Raw genomic sequence first — 19,487 nt, 5'->3', positions numbered from 1 at the left:
CAAGAAGGTCCAGTATGTAGAGTCACACCAAATTAAGGAAACTGCTTCACCTAAATTTGTAACAACTCATGCCAAAGCTAAAGACCAACTATCGAGCATGCTTAATTTTAGTGCGAAACGCAAAAAAGTAGCACAGCTGGTAGGCAAAAAGTGTCTAGTTTGGTGTAAAATGAACATGTGTAAAACTCAAGCTCTTTGGGACACAGGGGCCCAAGTTTCAATAATGAGTGAGTCATGGAAATCTATTAATTTACCTGATTTAAAAGTCCAACCCATCAGTGATCTACTAAGTGCTGATGAACTTTTAGACCTGAGAGCTGTAAATGGATCTGAAATCCCCTTTCAGGGCTGGGTAGAGGTTAGCCTTAGCCTTTGTGATTCAAAAGGGAAAGCTACAGCTGAAAATGATGTCTTAGTTCCAGTCTTAGTGAGTTGTGACATTATGCAGAAACCAATAATAGGTTTTAATGTTATTGAGGAACTGATAAAACAGGACCCTAGTGAGTCTAGTGATAGAGTAGCCTTACTCAGAAACTCATTTAAAGTCTGGGCGGGAAAGGCAGATGCACTTTTTTTTTTTTTTTTACCTTGTCTGCACATGCTGTCGAAGGTTAACACTACAAGAAGTGCAATCTTTTAACAGCAATGCATATTTTATTATTGCAATTAAATAAATTTATTTATTTCATTGCATAATTGTGACCGTCACCAGCCCTCCCTAGGGAAGGGTAAGAAATACTTTATTAAAGGGAGGATGTAAAAGAGAGAGGGCAGTGTTACACCAAGGTGAGGGGTTGGAGGGGGGTGGGGAAGTTAACAGGAAAGAGGGATACAAGATAGGATATAGAATGGGTGGGGAATAGTTGTTAGGTTTTAAGTGATGCGATGTGAAATTGTGGTTGTGTATATTGTGCTTATTGTTGTGTTGTCCAGCCAGTTTGGTGACCAGTGTGCGGTTTAGGAATAATGGTGGTGGCTGTGAACAGAGGAAGAGGTGAGTGGAAATTCCATAAAACAGGTATTTGGAACAACGTGTCTAAGGTTGAGCCCAGTATGAGTGTTATCCCACAGCCCAAGGCCAGTGCATCCATGACAAATGTATTTCCAAGAACCGCCACTGCAAAACCCAAGAGCCGCCCCCGGGCCCGAAGAAGCAGTCAGGCCAGCAGCAAGAGCAGGCAGCCTAAGGGCCCCCGGCGACCACCCCACGGCCAAGCAGCCCCCCGAACGCCCCCAAGATCCCAAGCCGAGAGGCAGCCATCGCCCCCCCCATACACACCCGAGAGAGCCCCAAGGAGCCAAGGACCCAGCGCACCACGCCACCGATCCCACCCCCAACCCCCAGACCCCCCACCCCATTGAGCCAGATGACAACTTGTCCTTAGATGAAGGGTTAAAATGTAACTGTCAGTTGTTAAGTGCATCAGGCACATCCAAAAAAGTTAAGCTTTATGTCACTAACACGACACAGCGTGACATAGCTTTGCCTGCAAAGATTTTTGTAGGTAGCATTGAGAGAGTGGCATGCTGTTATCCAGGTAATGTTGACAAAACTCAGGTTAGTTCAGTTGAAGCTGAAAGCTACCAATGTCCCCCTAACTCAACTGAAAAGCCTTGTGACCTACCTGTCAACCTGAGTCACCTCAACCCAGACCAACAAGCCGTCGTCATGGAGATGCTAAGGGAGGAGATGGATGCATTCGCCAGGCACAAAGAGGATGTAGGCTACATCAAGAATTTGAAAATGGACATTAAACTGACTGATGAGGTTCCAGTAGCTAAAACCTACAATGCAGTCCCTCGTGCGCTCTATGATGAAGTTAAGAATTATATTCAGGACTTGTTAAGCAAAGGTTTCATAAAAAAATCAACCTCATCGTATGCTTCACCAGTGGTGTGTGTAAGAAAACGTGATGGAAGCCTAAGACTTTGTATTGATTATAGGGGCCTTAACAAGAAAACTATCCCAGACAGGCACCCTATACCACGCATTCAGGAGATCCTTGATGGTCTTGGTGGCAACATGTGGTTCAGTGTGCTGGACCAAGGCAAAGCATACCATCAAGGTGAAATCAGCGAAGATTCAAAGAAGTACACTGCCTTTACGACGCCTTGGGGGTTGTACGAGTGGAACAGGATTCCATTTGGTCTCACCAATGTACCCTCAGCTTTTCAGCGCAGTATGGAGGAGAGTCTGGAAGGACTTAGAGACAAAATATGCACTCCATACTTAGATGACGTCCTAGTGTACAGTCGAACATTTGAACAACATATTGAGGATCTGAGATCTGTCCTTAAACGTCAACAAGCTTGGGGAATAAAACTCCGACCTGATAAATGTGATTCATTCAAAAATGAAGTGCACTATGTTCGCAAAATCATTTCCTCAGAAGGCTACAAAATGGACAATAAAGAGGTATCAGCAGTACAGGCTCTCAAAAACAACCCTCCTACAAATATCAAAGAACTCCGCAAACTTTTAGGGTTCTTAGGTTATTACAGGAGTTATGTACAGGATTTTTCTAGACATGCAAAGTGTTTGTATGATTTGTTGTCAGCTGACCACTCAGGTTCACAGTCACGGTCAGGCGGGGCGGGACAGCCTGCACCCACTTAAAAAATCACTTGGACTGATACTCATCAAAAAGCTCTAATCTATTTGGTCAATATCTTGACTAATCCACCAGTCATAGCTTACCCTAGGTTTGAGGATCCATTCATACTGCACATAGATGCATCTGAAGAAGGGCTTGGTGCGGTTTTATACCAGAGACAGGAAAGTAAACTCAGAGTGATCGGGTATGGCTCACGGACTCTCACACCAGCAGAGAAAAATTACAGGCTGCATTCAGGGAAACTTGAGTTCTTAGCGCTCAAGTGGGCTGTTACAGAACGCTTTAGAGACTACTTGTTTTATGCCCCTTCAGTGACAGTCTATAGCGATAACAACCCTGTCACCTATGTTTTAAGTACAGCCAAACTAAATGCAACAGGTCATAGGTGGGTTTCGGAGTTGGCTGACTTTAACATAACCTTGAAGTACCGACCGGGAAAAATCAACGTTGATGCAGACTTTTTGTCCAGAACACCTACCAGCATGGACTCGTACATGTCTGAATGTACTGAGCAGTCTTCACCTGAGTAATTAAATGCGATACTTATTGCTATGGAGACCCAGAAAGAACAAAACATGGACTGGATCTCTGCTATAACAAGCAATCCACAAGTGCATGAAATCATTTGTGATGACCAACCAAATATGAAAATCACAAAGGAGGAATTGTTGCAGGCTCAGTTGCTAGACTCTGCCATAAATCAAAATTTCAGACTCACCTTCTAGACCCCAGAATTAAGGACTAGCTCCGAAGCCTTCCTGTTCGTTGGTGATGCCAGAAAGATGAAGTATACAGTCCTACCCTTGACTGTCATTATCTGCATTAATTTTCTTTATATGAGAGATAAAGCACACAAACTGGTTACACTGGTAATCAGTCAGGCACTCTCAGTTGTTGATGCAGCCATACCCTGTCAATGAGCTGGAAATAACTGGTGTGGAGACATACTTGACTTTTGTTTGGCCTCCTTGTTACTCACATTGTGAATGAGCACTTGCCATTTATTGAAATTGCACACCGGGGTGTAACCCCGCCCACAGCCAGAAGTAGGTTGATTGAGGACACAGCTCAATCATTCAACACCCCCACTTGTTCTTAAATTGACCTGGGCACAACACGGTGCATCCTATTTACATATCACAAATATTTCCTGTACAGCACAAAAAAGTCACAAAATTACTGTACGGTACATAACATTTCACAAAGTTTCAAATACCAAATAGGAATATCACATTTATCAATACTTATTTTAGTCACAGGTTTTCTAAAAACATCTGCCACCATTCTATCTGTGGGACAATATTGAATCGTTATTTTGCCATCACAGAGTACAGATGTACAAAATGATGATGAATATCAATGTGCTTGCACCGTTGACGACATACTGGATTCTTTGATTCTTGATTGTCTTCAAAAATAGTAACAGGAGTATAGTTCATCCCATTATCCATTCCAGCCAACAAAAATGTAAGGTAAAGGCTCTCCTGTGCTGTAGCTGACAGAACCATGTATTCATTTTCACACGTGGATAAAGCTACTGTGGAATGTTTCTTGGACTTCCAGGAACTAACAGGCCCACTCTCAGACAAACTAAAGCAGTAGCCAGTCACACTGGGCCTTTCATTCTGGTCCGTACCCTGGTCTGCATCACAATAGGCTAAAAGTGTAAGATTTTCATATTTTCTATCATACAATTCCTGGTCTACAGTACCTTTTAAGTATCTCATCATATGTTTAGCTGCAACCCAATGTTGTTGTGTTGGTTCAGAAAGATACTGTGACAATTTACTGACAGCCAAACTTAAATCTGGTCGAGTTGAGGTCATTAAATAAATTAAACTGCCAACCATTTCACGATACTTCTTTGGATCAGCAGGTTCACCGTCACTGTCAAATTTAATTTTCATTTCACATGGTGTCTCAGTTTGCAATGAGTCATGTCAAATCTTTCCATAATGTTGCTATTGTATCTCTTTTGATTAATTTTAAATTCCCCTTTTGTCTGGGCAAAATCAATGCCAAGGAAATGCCTCAGTTTCCCAGGATCTTTAATTTTGAATTTTTCTCCCAACATTTCCTTCACACTTTTGAGTATTTGACAATGACTCGCTGCAAGAATAAGGTCATCCTTTCATTCTCAGATTGTTTATAGTAAACACAATACTCTGCTGTATTCTGAACCATTTTCAATAAGGAAATCATGAAGCATCTTGTTCCAATTTCATCCTGATTGTTTCAGACCATACAGTGACTTGTTGAGTTTAAACGCCAATTTCTCTCCTGTTTTTGACTTTATCTCAAATCCTTCAGGCTGCTCCACATATATTTCACAATCTATAGGGTCATGCAGACATGCTGTTTTAACATCCATCTGATGTAGCTCTGAATCAGATTGAGCTGCAAGCTGCATTAAGACACGTACAGAGGTCATATCAGTATACCAGCCACTTGACTATAACTTTTCGCAACATATCTGGTTCTTTAAAGTGTCTCAACTGAGGCTGTTAGTTTGTAATTATCATTTTCTATAAGAAAGTCCATTTCTTCCTGCATAGCATTAGCCCACTGCTTTGATTTTGAAGAGCTCAAAGCTTCCTGCAGTGTCAGGGGAACATCACATGTCACACGATAACAATAGTCAATGAATGTTCAGTGAATAGTCAGTGAATGATTGTCAAATTTTACTTCATAATCATAATCCGCAAATTATTTTGGGGGACTTCTCTCTCTTTTTGGATAACAAGCACAATGGCTACTCTCACTTTCACTTTGTAAGTTGGTATTAGATTTACATGCCTCTATTTTTACTTCTTGAGGATCACATTAATCTTGGCTGAATTTCAGCTCTTGTCCTATGTTCAAAATGGTCATACATGTCTTCATCTGTCTGAGTGTCACATTCATTTGTTCTCTTTGTCACAAACTTCACCAGCCTGTTTTTCATCACTTTACCAGTGTCTGGATAAAACACTAGAAATGCAGGACTGTTTTTGTCATAAGCAACAAAGATCCCTTTTTCACAACGTGTGTCCAACTTTTTCTTGTCATATTTATATGCATAACACTCTGAACCAAACGCTATCGGGTTTATCCAAGTCATCTGTTAAAGCATCTATTTCTGATTATAGCAGCAGTTCGTACTGCATATGGCCACAACCATTTTGGTAGTTTGCTCTCTATCAACATACATCTTGCCATTTCAAACAAGGTCCTCCATGCCCTTTCTGATGTCCCATTTTGATGGGGCGATCGAAAAGCTGAGGCTTCATGTCTTAAGGAATTTTGCCATAGCAATGACTGAAACACAGACGAGGTAAACTCTGTTCTATTGTCTGACTTTATGCATTTGATTTTTCCATAAGGGGCAACATTGGCAATGAATCTCTCTGTAGAAAAAGTATCACTCTTAGTGTAGTGTATGCACTATTTCTTTATGTGGAAAGGTACTCCGCTCTTGTTGTTTACAGCGCACCTTGTGGTTCGGGTATTGGCGCAGTGACGTGCTCAGGCTCTGTGTGTAACCGGCTCTTCAAGTAAAAAAACATCTGTGGAAGCTCTGTCTCCGTCTTATTCTAATTTAAGTTGCTACAAACACAACAAACTGGCGACGAGTACAAACCAACATGCAAGTGGATGATCCCCGCTGCACTGACAGTTGAGGGAGACGGTGGAGCGCGACGGAGAGGACGTAAAGCAAAAAAAACCCCAAAAAAAACGGGACCCGTGAGTAACAGGCTAACGGCTACCTGTAACACCAGAGAGAGTGAGTGACGTGAACAAGACGTGAACATGTCTTTTATTTGGAAAATAAGGAGTTTGACTGTACAAATGAAGACTGGGAAACATATATTGAAAGGGTTGAACTTTACGTCACTGCAAATGATGTGGAGGATGAAAAGAAAGTTCCCACACTCCTCAGCCTGATAGGTGTTCAAACATATGGCCTGCTCAGAAATCTGATAGCTCCTGAAAAGCCTGTCTCACAGACATGTCAATGCATTGTGGACACATTAAAGAACCACTTGAGCCCAAAGCCCCTTGTGATAGCAGAAAGGTTTTGTTTTTGTCGTGGATTCCCCAGGTAGTGGTGTGAACGATGAAAAAGATGTAGTGTAGAAAAAAAGGATCTTTGACGAAACTGGATCGCATAATATTACAAAGTTTATTAACACAAGCAGAATCAAAAGAACAGAAGCCCTGTGAGAGCAGCCGGGGTCAGATTTACTCTGAATAAAATCAGCCAAAAAAGGCATATATGATTTGACAGGGAACCGGAGACCAACGGGTGGAGTCTAAGACTTTAGCCTTAAGACAAAGAAAGGAAGCAACAGTTGTCCATAATGGTGGTAAGACCCTCACATGAAAATGAACAAAGGCCGGAGTTAGATAGTTTATGGCCTGAAACTACAATTTGAGGAAGAGCAGAAAATGGGGACAGGATGCAACCCCTTAGTCACAAGACAATATCACATGCAAACAGCAGGTCCACAGAGACATTTGTCTAAGATAGTAAACCCCATATGATTAGGCCACAGACAAAGGCTTATACTGAACTTTTAGATGAAAAGGTATATAGCAAAAATGGATGTCATGTTAAGCAGTTAATACACCTCAGTTTTCACAATAGAAACCAGTCTAAAGATGAAAACGTATCAGAATATGTTGCTGAACTACACAGGTTGACTCAGTTTTGTGAATTTGAAGCCAGACTTTCTGATGTCCTACGAGACAGACTGGTTTGTGGCATGCATTGTCACACAAAAAAGGCTACTGTCAAAAAAAAGATCTAACACTGGAAAAAGCACTGGCTATTGCAGTATCGATGGAGACAGCAGCTAAAGATGCTTTGGAGCTACAGAATAAAGCTGTAGACAGTGGCATACACAAAATGTCCATGAATGACACAAGAAAACACGAACAAAAGTGTTACAGATGTGGCAAAACATCCCATGATGCAAATGACTGCTGGTTTAAGGACAAAAACTGCAGAAAGTGTAATAAAACAAGACACTGTTTTGACTGAGAAAGATGACAGGGAAATTATCTGGATCACCCCAGATGTGTCTGGCATAACATTTAAAATGGAGCTAGACACGGGTTCAGCTTTGTCTGTCATTTCAGAAGCTGACTACAGACGATTGTTCCCCATCTTACCACTGCTGAAGACCTCCGTGCAGCTCAAGACCTACACAGGTGAAAAAGTGTGCCCTGCAGGTAAACTAAACATGAAAGTGACACATAGGGGTAACACTCAAAGATTGATGCTATATGTGTTAAAAAAAGAAGGACCCCAACTCTTCGGCCGAGAATGGTTAAGAAAGATCAGACTGGACTGGCACATGATTAAAGCTCTACATTTGGCTCGAACAGACAATAATAGCTTGCTCGATACCACAAAGAGACTGTCACAACTACTGAAAACCCACAAGAAGGTGTTTACAGGGGGCATAGGCACACTAAAAAGCGAAAATTGAGTTGGATGAAAATGCAAATCCAAAATTCCACAAAGCCCGTCCCGTGCCATATGCACTCTTAAAAAATTTAGAGGCCTCTGGCATCCTGTCAAAAGTTGAATGGAGTGACTGGGCGATGCCCATTGTTCCTGTGATAAAGAAAGGGAAAGCTGATGCTGTTCGCATATGTGGAGACTTCAAAGTGAGGGTCAATCCTGTACTGCGTACGGTGCGGTACCCACTGCCACGTATCGACGACATCTTTGCATCGCTGTTCTCAAAGATCAACTTAGCAGAAGCCTAGCTACAGATGCAAGTTGAGGAATCTGACAGGAAATTCCTCACAATCAACACTCATAAAGGTCTGTTTGAATACAACAGGCTCATTTTTGGCGTTGCTTCGGCCCCCGCAATCTGGCAAAGAGTCATGGATCAAGTGCTTCAAGATATCCCAGGCACACAGTGTTATCTTGATGACATCATTGTAACTGGCAAGAAAGATGAAGATCACCTAGAAAATCTCAGCAAAGTGCTCACCAGGCTAAGTGAGTTTGGCCTGTGTGCAAAGAGAATTAAATGTGAGTTTTTCAGGAACGAAATTTCATACTGTGGACATGTCATTGATAAGCACGGCTTACATAAATCAAAGGAGAAAATTGAAGCTGTACTTCAAGCACCAAAACCAGAAAATGTGTCAGGGTACTCCGCTCTTGTTGTTTAGAGTGCACCTTGTGGTATGGGTATTGGCGCAGTGATATGTGCTCAGGCTCTGTGTGTAACCAGCTCTTCAAGTAAAAAGACATCTGTGGAAGCTCCATCTCCGTCTTATTCTAATTTAAGTTGTTAGAAACACAACACTTAGCTTTTAGAAAATAAGTGAACATCACTCCAGAGCAGTGTCGGCGTCATGGGGGGGCATTCGCGGGCAGTGCCCCTCCAGCTGACCTACTGTGTCCCTCCACACACACTCCTCCTGGCCACTACAGGGTAGCTTTTCATTAATCAAAGATATCTGATTGGCTATCAATTGACTGTATCCATTCACTGACAGTGGATGGTAGTCTGCTCCATAGATATATTGTACTGTGGTGTAATTGTTTAACATTTGTGCTATTGAAGGTACCCTAGAGCTATGGAATCAGAACAGTATCATAATGAATGAACTCTTGCAGGGTTTTTCACAAATGCACATGCTTTGTTTCACAGTTGTATTTCAGATTCACAAATGCACACGATCTGTTTCACAAATATTATTTTGAGACACACTTGTAATATAAATCCACAGATAATGCAAATTGCTGAATGTGCATTTACAAACCGCTTCTGTGCTGTGAAACCTCTGTGCATTTGTGAGAGAAATCTCTGCGATGAATTTTGAAACTGCCCTGACGTCGCGGGTCAACAAACGTCACCATTGGCTGATAAAACTGATTGACAGATTCATCAGCCAATCAGATGTGTTTGCTTTCAGCTAATCATATGGCTTCTTACATTTTCGCCACACTTTTCACATATCAGTAGCTCTACAATTGGTTTAAAGTATGGATATTTAAAACTTTGGTGGGCTTTTATTTTGAAAGTACACATCAAAATGTTTTGAAACTTATAGGGTCACACCATGACGTTGTGTACTACAATCCTGAAGTGAAATGAGACTGTAATAACTGAGCATTTAAAAAAACTGATTTCAAAGTCTTATGTAATAAGTCATATTTGAAACTTTGGTGGGCTTTTATTTTGAAACTACACATCAGAACTTGCTAGAATTATCTTAGCCATTGTGTTCATTTTTATGTTGGATTATTTATTCACACAGATAAAATGTCATGGCCTTCATCTTCTAAGGCTTTAATGTGATCAGAATTAGGATGGTAAAATAATCAATAATCAATAATTTTACTCCTTAGAGGTTAAATTTATTAGTAACTCAGCCATGTCCAAACATTTCCACAATGGGCCGATGTGACTGTAGGTTTTCTTTTCAATCAAGTAGCAGCACATCAGACTTGTGAAGTGCTCTTAGGACGCTGCTTTTATTTTGAAGTCCGTCCTCAGGCTGTATTACCGTACTGTGTTCAATAAACAGGCACCGCAAATTGGCTGGCGGCTAGAATGACCGAGGATTTTCTGCATTCTTTATATTGTGTTTTCTTCATCATTTAGTATGTTTTTACTTACTTTGTGTGTTGTCAATATGTGTGTTCTTAAACATCTTGGTGTCACCTAGTATATAAAAATGTTATTGATTAAAATGGAAGGTCAAAGAACCGTCTTTTCTATTGTCTCACTGAAAACATGTATTCATGGTAAAAAAGGGTTCATTCTGTGTATTTTAAGAGAGAGTACGCTAACGAAGAGTTGGTTAGTAAAATAAAAAAAGAATAATGGTTAAATATTTTGGAATGATTTGGCTTCAGTGCGTCACTGTGTGCGAGTGAATGATTGTGTTACTCAGAAGTGCGTGTGTGTGGATGTGTGTGTGAGTGTGTGTGTGTGTGTGTGAGTGTGTGTGTGTGTGTGTGTGTGTGTGTGTGTGTGTGTGTGTGTGTGTGTGTGTGTGTGTGTGAGTGTGTGTGTGTGTGTGTGTGTGTGTGTGTGTGTGTGTATGTGTGTGTGAGTGTGTGTGTGTGTGTGTGTGTGTGTGCTGTAGAGATCCAGAAATCTCTGCTGGTCGATAACAATATAAACAGTACTCAAAATAACTCGTTAGCGTCACACTGCACATTTACTGTATGTAGGGGAAGCTCAAACACTGCTTATGTCGTTTCAGACACTAACAGAAAAGTAACATGAAACTGTCCATGCGCTCAGTACAACCCAGGAAGAAGGCAGGTCTGACTCAACTCTGACCTTACGTTACAGTGTATGCCCGCCTTTAAAGGCAGGCATAGAGTGTATGTTATGCTATAATACAGTAGTTGGGGGGAAAACCCAATTACATCATAAATTCAATATCACTATAAATTAAGTAATGCCATTCTGGTTCAATTGTATGCATCAAAGCATCATCTCAAGGCAAGGGCAAAATATTGAGATACAGTATATCGTGATATTGCTTGAAAAAAAAAAAAAACCTAGATATTTAAAAAAAGGTCATATCACCCAGTCCTATTTTAAACGTGTTGTAGTTCATCTGCCGAGTGCGGAGCGTTCTTATGCCCCCTCTTTTAGTACTGGCTGGCGCCGACTACATCACTTTCTTCACAATATTTGAATTTACAGTTTTTTTGGATTGCTTAAGCACGATTTTTAAAACAGGGCCCGTGTTTTCAAAACACTACAGATCCTTTGCACAATGAAACACTCTTGTAAAAACTATACACTTCTTTTTAAAAACCACACTTTGTTACCATATGAAACACACGTTTCACATTACTGTACTCTGTTTGCACGAGTTACACTCTGCTGTGATAAACCTAAAACACTTTTAGCACGTCTACTTCCCTATGATTAGAGTAGGCTACTATCAACAAAGTTGAAATATAATGTAAATTCACCAAACACTACACAAGATCAATGTTGCAGACTGAAGAAACTCATTTATTTCTCAACACACCCAAAATGTTGACATGGAGATTTATAATACTGAAACAAATAAAAAAAAAAAAAAAAAACTAGACATCTCTTGGTCTAGCTGGATCTGGCCAGAGAATTTCATCTACATCGCAGGCAATGTCATCATTAGCAAGACACCTTGGAAAGAAACGTCTTGAATGACGAATCCACCCTTGCATTGCTGCTACCTCCATCTGGTCACAGGCCTCCTCCATGGATTGGATGAGGGGTACCTCAGCCTGGAAACGGAGGTCATATTCCTTCCACCGCCATGCCGAGAAAAACTCTTTTATAGGGTTGAGGAATGGAGAGTATGGTGGAAGATATAAGACGGTGAAACCAGTTCTGAACCAGAGCAGAGCGGTGGAAAGACACATTGTCCCAGACAACAATGTATTGGATATGATCGATTTGATGCTGTTATGTTGTGCAATTGGTCCAAGAATGTAAGTATGAGTGCTGTGTTGTACAGGCCCATATGGGCATGGTGGTGGAGGACCCCATTCTGTGTAATGGCTGCACAGAGTGTTACATTACCCCTACGTTGCCCTGGGACATTGACTATAGCCCAGCTAAAAATTTGATGCGAATCCCTTGAAAAATAGTCAAGATACAGCATTGAGAATGTGATGACGAAGGATTTTCCAGTGACATTATAGGCCCCTCCCACGAATTATAGAATGTTTTTTCTTCATCAGAGACCTGCTCCCATCTTATAAGATTCATCCAACACTTTTTTGAAGTCAACACAACTTAGCTGTTAGCGTCGGACACCACTAAAAGCGGTGCCCTCTTAAAACGGAAGACATGATGAGTAATTTTCACATTGCGTCTTGTTTAGGGATGGACAATCATTATGTGTATCAAATATGAAGCAGTTTGAACTTTGCATTTGAAAGTAATATGCAATTTCCTATTAAGGCGTGATTAACGGTGCCAGTCGCACAACGACCAAATCGTTTAAGATACCCAAATTCTTACGATGAATTTTAATCTTCAATGGGTCCTAAGTGCTCTGGTTCAGTTTGAAGCGAATCAAGTGAAGCCCCTCAGACTAGTTAGCGCAAAAGTGGAAAGCCATTAACCCAAGATGGCCGACTTCCTGTTTGGTTTTAGGCATCATCTGTAACTTTTGTAATGCGCGCACAATCAAACCATTAGAGATACGCAAATTATTTAGATGATTTTTAGCCATTAACCCAAGATGGTTGACTTCTTGTTTGGTTTTGGACGTGGTCATAATGTAACTTTTTTGCTCAACTTAGGGTGCCCAAAGCTGCGCCCTCTGAGAAAGCAAGGGATGATGGGTAACCGTCACATTGAGTCTTGTTTGAAGATGGACAGTCAACATGTGTATTAAATATGAAGCATTTGGAACTTTGCATTTGGGAGGTATATCAAAACACCATTAACTCATGATGACCGACTTCCTGTTTGGTTTTGAGCAGGGTCATAATGTAACTTTTTGCTCATCTTGGGGCCATGAATACATGTTGTGCCAAATTATCTCGTTTTCCAGCAGGCCTGAGGTGTGTGCAAATTTTGGTGAGACTTTGGGCATCCTAAGGGGGTAAACAGGTGTGGAATAATAATAATCTATACTATAACGACAGAAAGGTCTGTGTGTGTGTGTGTGTGTGTGTGTGTGTGTGTGTGTGTGTGTGTGTGTGTGTGTGTGTGTGTGTGTGTGTGTGTGCGCGTGCGTGTGCGTGTGTGTGTGTGTGTATGTGCATGTGTGTGTGTGTGCGGGTGTGGAGCGAATATCTCCCCGATACGGTGCGAGTTTGACCTGAAACTCTGTCAATGGCTTCCAAATACCCCAAGTGTGTGTATCTGTTATTTTAGAGTAATTTGGTCATTTCCAAATGTTTATTTTAATTTTAGTTCACATCTGGATGGCCACGAAATGAAACCTATTCAGCTTTTGACCTCAGTGTGAGGGGGCGCTAGCGCACCATCTATATCTATTTCACTGCACAGCTCCTCACCTGAGCAAGAGTCACGTGTGCAGCCAGAGCCAATCGCTGCGCACACAGCCAAGCTGTAAACTTACAAGCGAGAGAAAGGAAGATAGCTTTACACCGGAGAGGGAGGAGGGGCGTCTGAGCAGCCGGGCTCACACTGATATACGAGCAATATTCTTAAGTGTCACGTATTGGGCCGGATGTGAGTCACTGATGTGTGTGTGTGTGAGCCATGGCAGACTCCACTTCCTCCTGTGCCATGCTATCGTTAGCATCTCAAACACAGAGCTCTCTGAATAGATCATTTGAAACCGTCAGCCACTGGTGAGTCTTTTACAGACAAGTTTCCCATTGTTTAAACCATTTAACTGTCCGTGTAATTGCTGATTAACGCACTAGAGTTGGTATTGAACTCAACCCTTTCAATACTTCATCTGGAAAACTGCAGATTCTCAGTGGTGCCGTGCATGGAAGCTAAGCTCTGACCACTCGGTTTGAAGGTAAACAATTGTTTTTTTTCAATAAAAAAACAGCCGAATTGTAGATAATACTTTAATTTACTTATTCACTCATGTAGTTTGGAGCTTTACGTTTTGTTTAGCACTTTTTTGTTGTTTTTCTGATTGGCGCTACAATCGCTAAGGAGTTTGGTTATCAGCGTCTCAAACATTTCACGGAACACACACACAAGGTATTTATTTATTTCTAATAAAAATATACTAAATGAGTAAAATAAAACAAAACATTAAACAATATTTTTACAAAAAGTACAAAAAATGACACCAGAATCACTACAATGGCAACAAAAAGCTATAATTATACAAAAAATGCACAAAAACACAACAGAAAGATACAAAAATACACATAATGACTCCAAAAAACATACATTACAGAAAAATACACCAAACAAAAAATATAAAAGCGAGTAAAAAAAAAAACAACAAACATTTTATTTTGGACCCACAAATAAACCCCTTTATAACACTACAGAGTACAGAGTATGTACACCTCTTTGTACATCCAACCTTCAAACACACTCATTTGGCCATAATTAACTCTACTACTACAACTACTCCCATATGAATGCATACTTCCGACGGGCAATGTATCTATATGTAGCACTTAAATAAGTGTTTGCTAAACTGAAATGATTCTCAGAATTGTTAGAACTGCATGTATTGTAAAGCCTGTTTTGTTTGACTGTAGTGGTACCTCCCCGCCAGCGGGTGGCGCTGGAGAGCAAGGAGATGCACTAATACAGTGGGAGAGTGAATAACAAAAACGGAGCCTTGACTGCAGTGAAGATGTGTTCCTTTCTGAGGCAATAAAGAGCTCATTTTGACAACTACATCAACGTGTCCGGGAATGATGTAACATTTTGGAGGTTCCACTGAGACTCTTTGATTACCTGACGGAATAAGACTGAAAAACAACCAAGAAGACGGTAAAGTGTGCATGACGCTAATGCTAAGCTAACTCGTGAGACACAGGCCGTGGGGGTCTGTTTTAAAGTTAAATTCAAGAAGAAAGAGCATATCTGCAGGCATGTCAGAGCAACGTGATGATTTTTTGTTGAATCTGGAAGTGAAATTATGTGGACTTTTACTGAAGGAACTGTTAAAAGTGTGTGAACTGTGCAACATCACCGGAAAAGATAATGAGGACATTTCAGGCAAAGGCCGCAGAGCTCTTGTTAAGCTCATTACTAACTTTTGTGAGCGAGATGAGCTTTTGCAGAGCAAGGATGAAGGAATGTCAACTCTTTTGGAGTTAAATGATGTTGTGGACGTGCTGTTAGAGGAAAGGTCATCGGCTGTGGTGGCGGAAGATTCAGCGGCCCTGTCTTCACCCACGGGCGTGGTGGTGGCGGAGGGGACGCGCTTGGAGCGGTCTGCAGTGCCGAGAGGCCCACACGCGTCGCGGGAGGACAACGGACCGACGGCAGACCCAGCACCATCATCGTGGCTGTCAGCGCTGGAACAGCAGGATGCGCCGAGGACAGCGCTGGATGGCGGGACTCAGCGCAGAGGACGAGACTCAACTAGCAACAGCTGCTGCATCGTTGCTCCAGGTGGATTCAGGAACGATTTCCGCATAAATGGCCATGTTGGTGAGTCAACTTCCAGAGACACACTGAGCTTCAGCAGCCTTGAGCATCAGATTTAAAGTGGCTTAAGGAAGGGTTACCCTGAAACTGAAATAGTGGAGGCAGTAGTTCGTGCTATAAGTCCTGGACTGAAGCTAAGGAGCTATCTTGAAGGAAAAAATGATCTTAATTTGACCAACTTAAAACAGATTTTAGGGGCTCATTATGCAGAGAAAGATGCCACTGTGTTATATCAACAACTGACCAAAGCGACACAAGGAGGTAATGAAACACCTCTTGAGTTTCTGATCAGAGTGCTGGATTTACATCAGAAAATTATTTTTGCATCTGAGCGTACACAGTCAAGTCTAAAGTATAATAAGGAGCTTGTCCAAAGTCAGTGTTTTCAGTCAATTATGACCGGACTCTTAAATGACAATGTCAGGGCAGAAATGAGGATGTACTTACAAAATGTAAACAGCACTGATGAGCTCCTGTTGCAGAAAATGCAAATTGCACAGTACAATGAGAGCGAACGAGTTATAAAAATTAAAGGAAACAGATCAACTTTTAGAGCAGGATTGAATGTTGTTGAGCAAGCCAAAGCACTGGATGAACCCTACATCAGCCAGCCTGTCGCTAAACCTAACAAACCAACCAAAGACAATTCACTCTTCTCTAAAATCGAAGAAAGTAATACAGCAATCAGAGCACTTACAGGCCAAGTAGCTTCACTTGTGCAGACTGTACAAGACGACAAAAGAATTGACAGCGAAAAACCCAAAACATTCAGAAAGTCAACTCAGAGACAGAGAAGACAATGTACTGCATGCCAGAAAGAAAACAAAGATTGTGATCACTGCTTTAAATGTGGTAGAGACTCACACTGGGCAAAAGGATGTAGAATGGGGGGAAATCAGAAACCGGGAAACTGGAGGAGGCTGTGACTGAGGGACGTGCCACAGCCCCGAGACTCAAGTCCCCAAAGTGTGAACCCCAAAACTCCAAGAAGGTCCAGTATGTAGAGTCACACCAAATTAAGGAAACTGCTTCACCTAAATTTGTAACAACTCATGCCAAAGCTAAAGACCAACTATCGAGCATGCTTAATTTTAGTGCGAAACGCAAAAAAGTAGCACAGCTGGTAGGCAAAAAGTGTCTAGTTTGGTGTAAAATGAACATGTGTAAAACTCAAGCTCTTTGGGACACAGGGGCCCAAGTTTCAATAATGAGTGAGTCATGGAAATCTATTAATTTACCAGATTTAAAAGTCCAACCCATCAGTGATCTACTAAGTGCTGATGAACTTTTAGACCTGAGAACTGTAAATGGATCTGAAATTCCCTTTCAGGGCTGGGTAGAGGTTAGCCTTAGCCTTTGTGATTCAAAAGGGAAAGCTACAGCTGAAAATGATGTCTTAGTTCCAGTCTTAGTGAGTCGTGACATTATGCAGAAACCAATAATAGGTTTTAATGCTATTGAGGAACTGATAAAAACAGGACCCTAGTGAGTCTAGTGATAGAGTAGCCTTACTCAGAAACTCATGTAAAGTTGGGGCGGGAAAGGCAGAAGCACTTTTGAACCTGATTCATACAGTTATCAGTGAAAATGTCACTTATCCAGTCAGAACAGGGCGCACAGCTGTTATTGTGCCAAGTGGACAATTACTCAGTGTTAGCTGTCCTATTAAAACCGATTTGAGAGTAAAAACTGAAATGCTTTTTGAGCCAGATGACAACTTGTCCTTAGATGAAGGGTTAAAATGTAACTGTCAGTTGTTAAGTGCATCAGGCACATCCAAAAAAGTTAAGCTTTATGTCACTAACACGACACAGCGTGACATAGTTTTGCCTGCAAAGATTTTTATAGGTAGCATTGAGAGAGTGGCATGCTGTTATCCAGGTAATGTTGACAAAACTCAGGTTAGTTCAGTTGAAGCTGAAAGCTACCAATGTCCCCCTAACTCAACTGAAAAGCCTTGTGACCTACCTGTTAACCTGAGTCACCTCAACCCAGACCAACAAGCCGTCGTCATGGAGATGCTAAGGGAGGAGATGGATGCATTCGCCAGGCACAAAGAGGATGTAGGCTACATCAAGAATTTGAAAATGGACATTAAACTGACTGATGAGGTTCCAGTAGCTAAAACCTACAATGCAGTCCCTCGTGCGCTCTATGATGAAGTTAAGAATTATATTCAGGACTTGTTAAGCAAAGGTTTCATAAAAAAATCAACCTCATCGTATGCTTCACCAGTGGTGTGTGTAAGAAAACGTGATGGAAGCCTAAGACTTTGTATTGATTATAGGGGCCTTAACAAGAAAACTATCCCAGACAGGCACCCTATACCATGCATTCAGGAGATCCTTGATGGTCTTGGTGGCAACATGTGGTTCAGTGTGCTGGACCAAGGCAAAGCATACCATCAAGGTGAAATCAGCGAAGATTCAAAGAAGTACACTGCCTTTACGACGCCTTGGGGGTTGTACGAGTGGAACAGGATTCCATTTGGTCTCACCAATGTACCCTCAGCTTTTCAGCGCAGTATGGAGGAGAGTCTGGAAGGACTTAGAGACAAAATATGCACTCCATACTTAGATGACGTCCTAGTGTACAGTCGAACATTTGAACAACATATTTAGGATCTGAGATCTGTCCTTAAACGTCAACAAGCTTGGGGAATAAAACTCCGACCTGATAAATGTGATTCATTCAAAAATGAAGTGCGCTATGTTGGCAAAATCATTTCCTCAGAAGGCTACAAAATGGACAATAAAGAGGTATCAGCAGTACAGGCTCTCAAAAACAACCCTCCTACAAATATCAAAGAACTCCGCAAACTTTTAGGGTTCTTAGGTTATTACAGGAGTTATGTACAGGATTTTTCTAGACATGCAAAGTGTTTGTATGATTTGTTGTCAGCTGACCACTCAGGTTCACAGTCACGGTCAGGCGGGGCGGGACAGCCTGCACCCACTAAAAAAATCACTTGGACTGATACTCATCAAAAACCTCTAATCTATTTGGTCAATATCTTGACTAATCCACCAGTCATAGCTTACCCTAGGTTTGAGGATCCATTCATACTGCACATAGATGCATCTGAAGAAGGGCTTGGTGCGGTTTTATACCAGAGACAGGAAAGTAAACTCAGAGTGATCGGGTACGGCTCACGGACTCTCACACCAGCAGAGAAAAATTACAGGCTGCATTCAGGGAAACTTGAGTTCTTAGCGCTCAAGTGGGCTGTTACAGAACGCTCTAGAGACTACTTGTTTTATGCCCCTTCAGTGACAGCCTATAGCGATAACAACCCTGTCACCTATGTTTTAAGTACAGCCAAACTAAATGCAACAGGTCATAGGTGGGTTTCGGAGTTGGCTGACTTAAACATAACCTTGAAGTACCGACCGGGAAAAAGCAACGTTGATGCAGACTTTTTGTCCAGAACACCTACCAGCATGGACTCGTACATGTCTGAATGTACTGAGCAGTCTTCACCTGAAGTGTTAAATGCGATACTTATTGCTATGGAGACCCAGAAAGAACAAAACATGGACTGGATCTCTGCTATAACAAGCAATCCACAAGTGCATGAAATCACTTGTGATGACCAACCGAATATGAAAATCACAAAGGAGGAATTGTTGCAGGCTCAGTTGCTAGACTCTGCCATGAATCAAAAATTTCAGACTCACCTTCTAGACCCCAGAATTAAGGACTAGCTCCGAAGCCTTCCTGTTCGTTGGTGATGCCAGAAAGATGAAGTATACAGTCCTACCCTTGACTGTCATTATCTGCATTAATTTTTTTT

The 19,487-nt window shown here is 41.5% G+C and overlaps 1 protein-coding gene across 2 annotated transcripts in view; it reads right to left on the bottom strand.

Annotated features, from left to right (window-relative positions):
• LOC114477614 (beta-1,4-galactosyltransferase 3-like) overlaps window positions 1-3,487 on the bottom strand; it is a 61,344-nt gene extending 57,857 nt beyond the window's left edge. For both annotated transcript variants that reach the window (XM_028470037.1, XM_028470038.1), the window contains exon 1: window positions 3,334-3,487. The gene's annotated coding sequence lies outside the window, so the exon portion shown is untranslated. The remainder of the gene's footprint in view (window positions 1-3,333) is intronic.
• Window positions 3,488-19,487: the final 16,000 nt, after the last annotated feature.

The sequence above is a fragment of the Gouania willdenowi genome, chromosome 16, assembly GCF_900634775.1.
Source record: "Gouania willdenowi chromosome 16, fGouWil2.1, whole genome shotgun sequence".
Lineage (NCBI taxonomy): Eukaryota > Metazoa > Chordata > Actinopteri > Blenniiformes > Gobiesocidae > Gouania > Gouania willdenowi.
The sequence above is the reverse complement of the archived record's forward strand: the minus strand, read 5'-3'. Positions and strand labels throughout refer to the sequence as shown.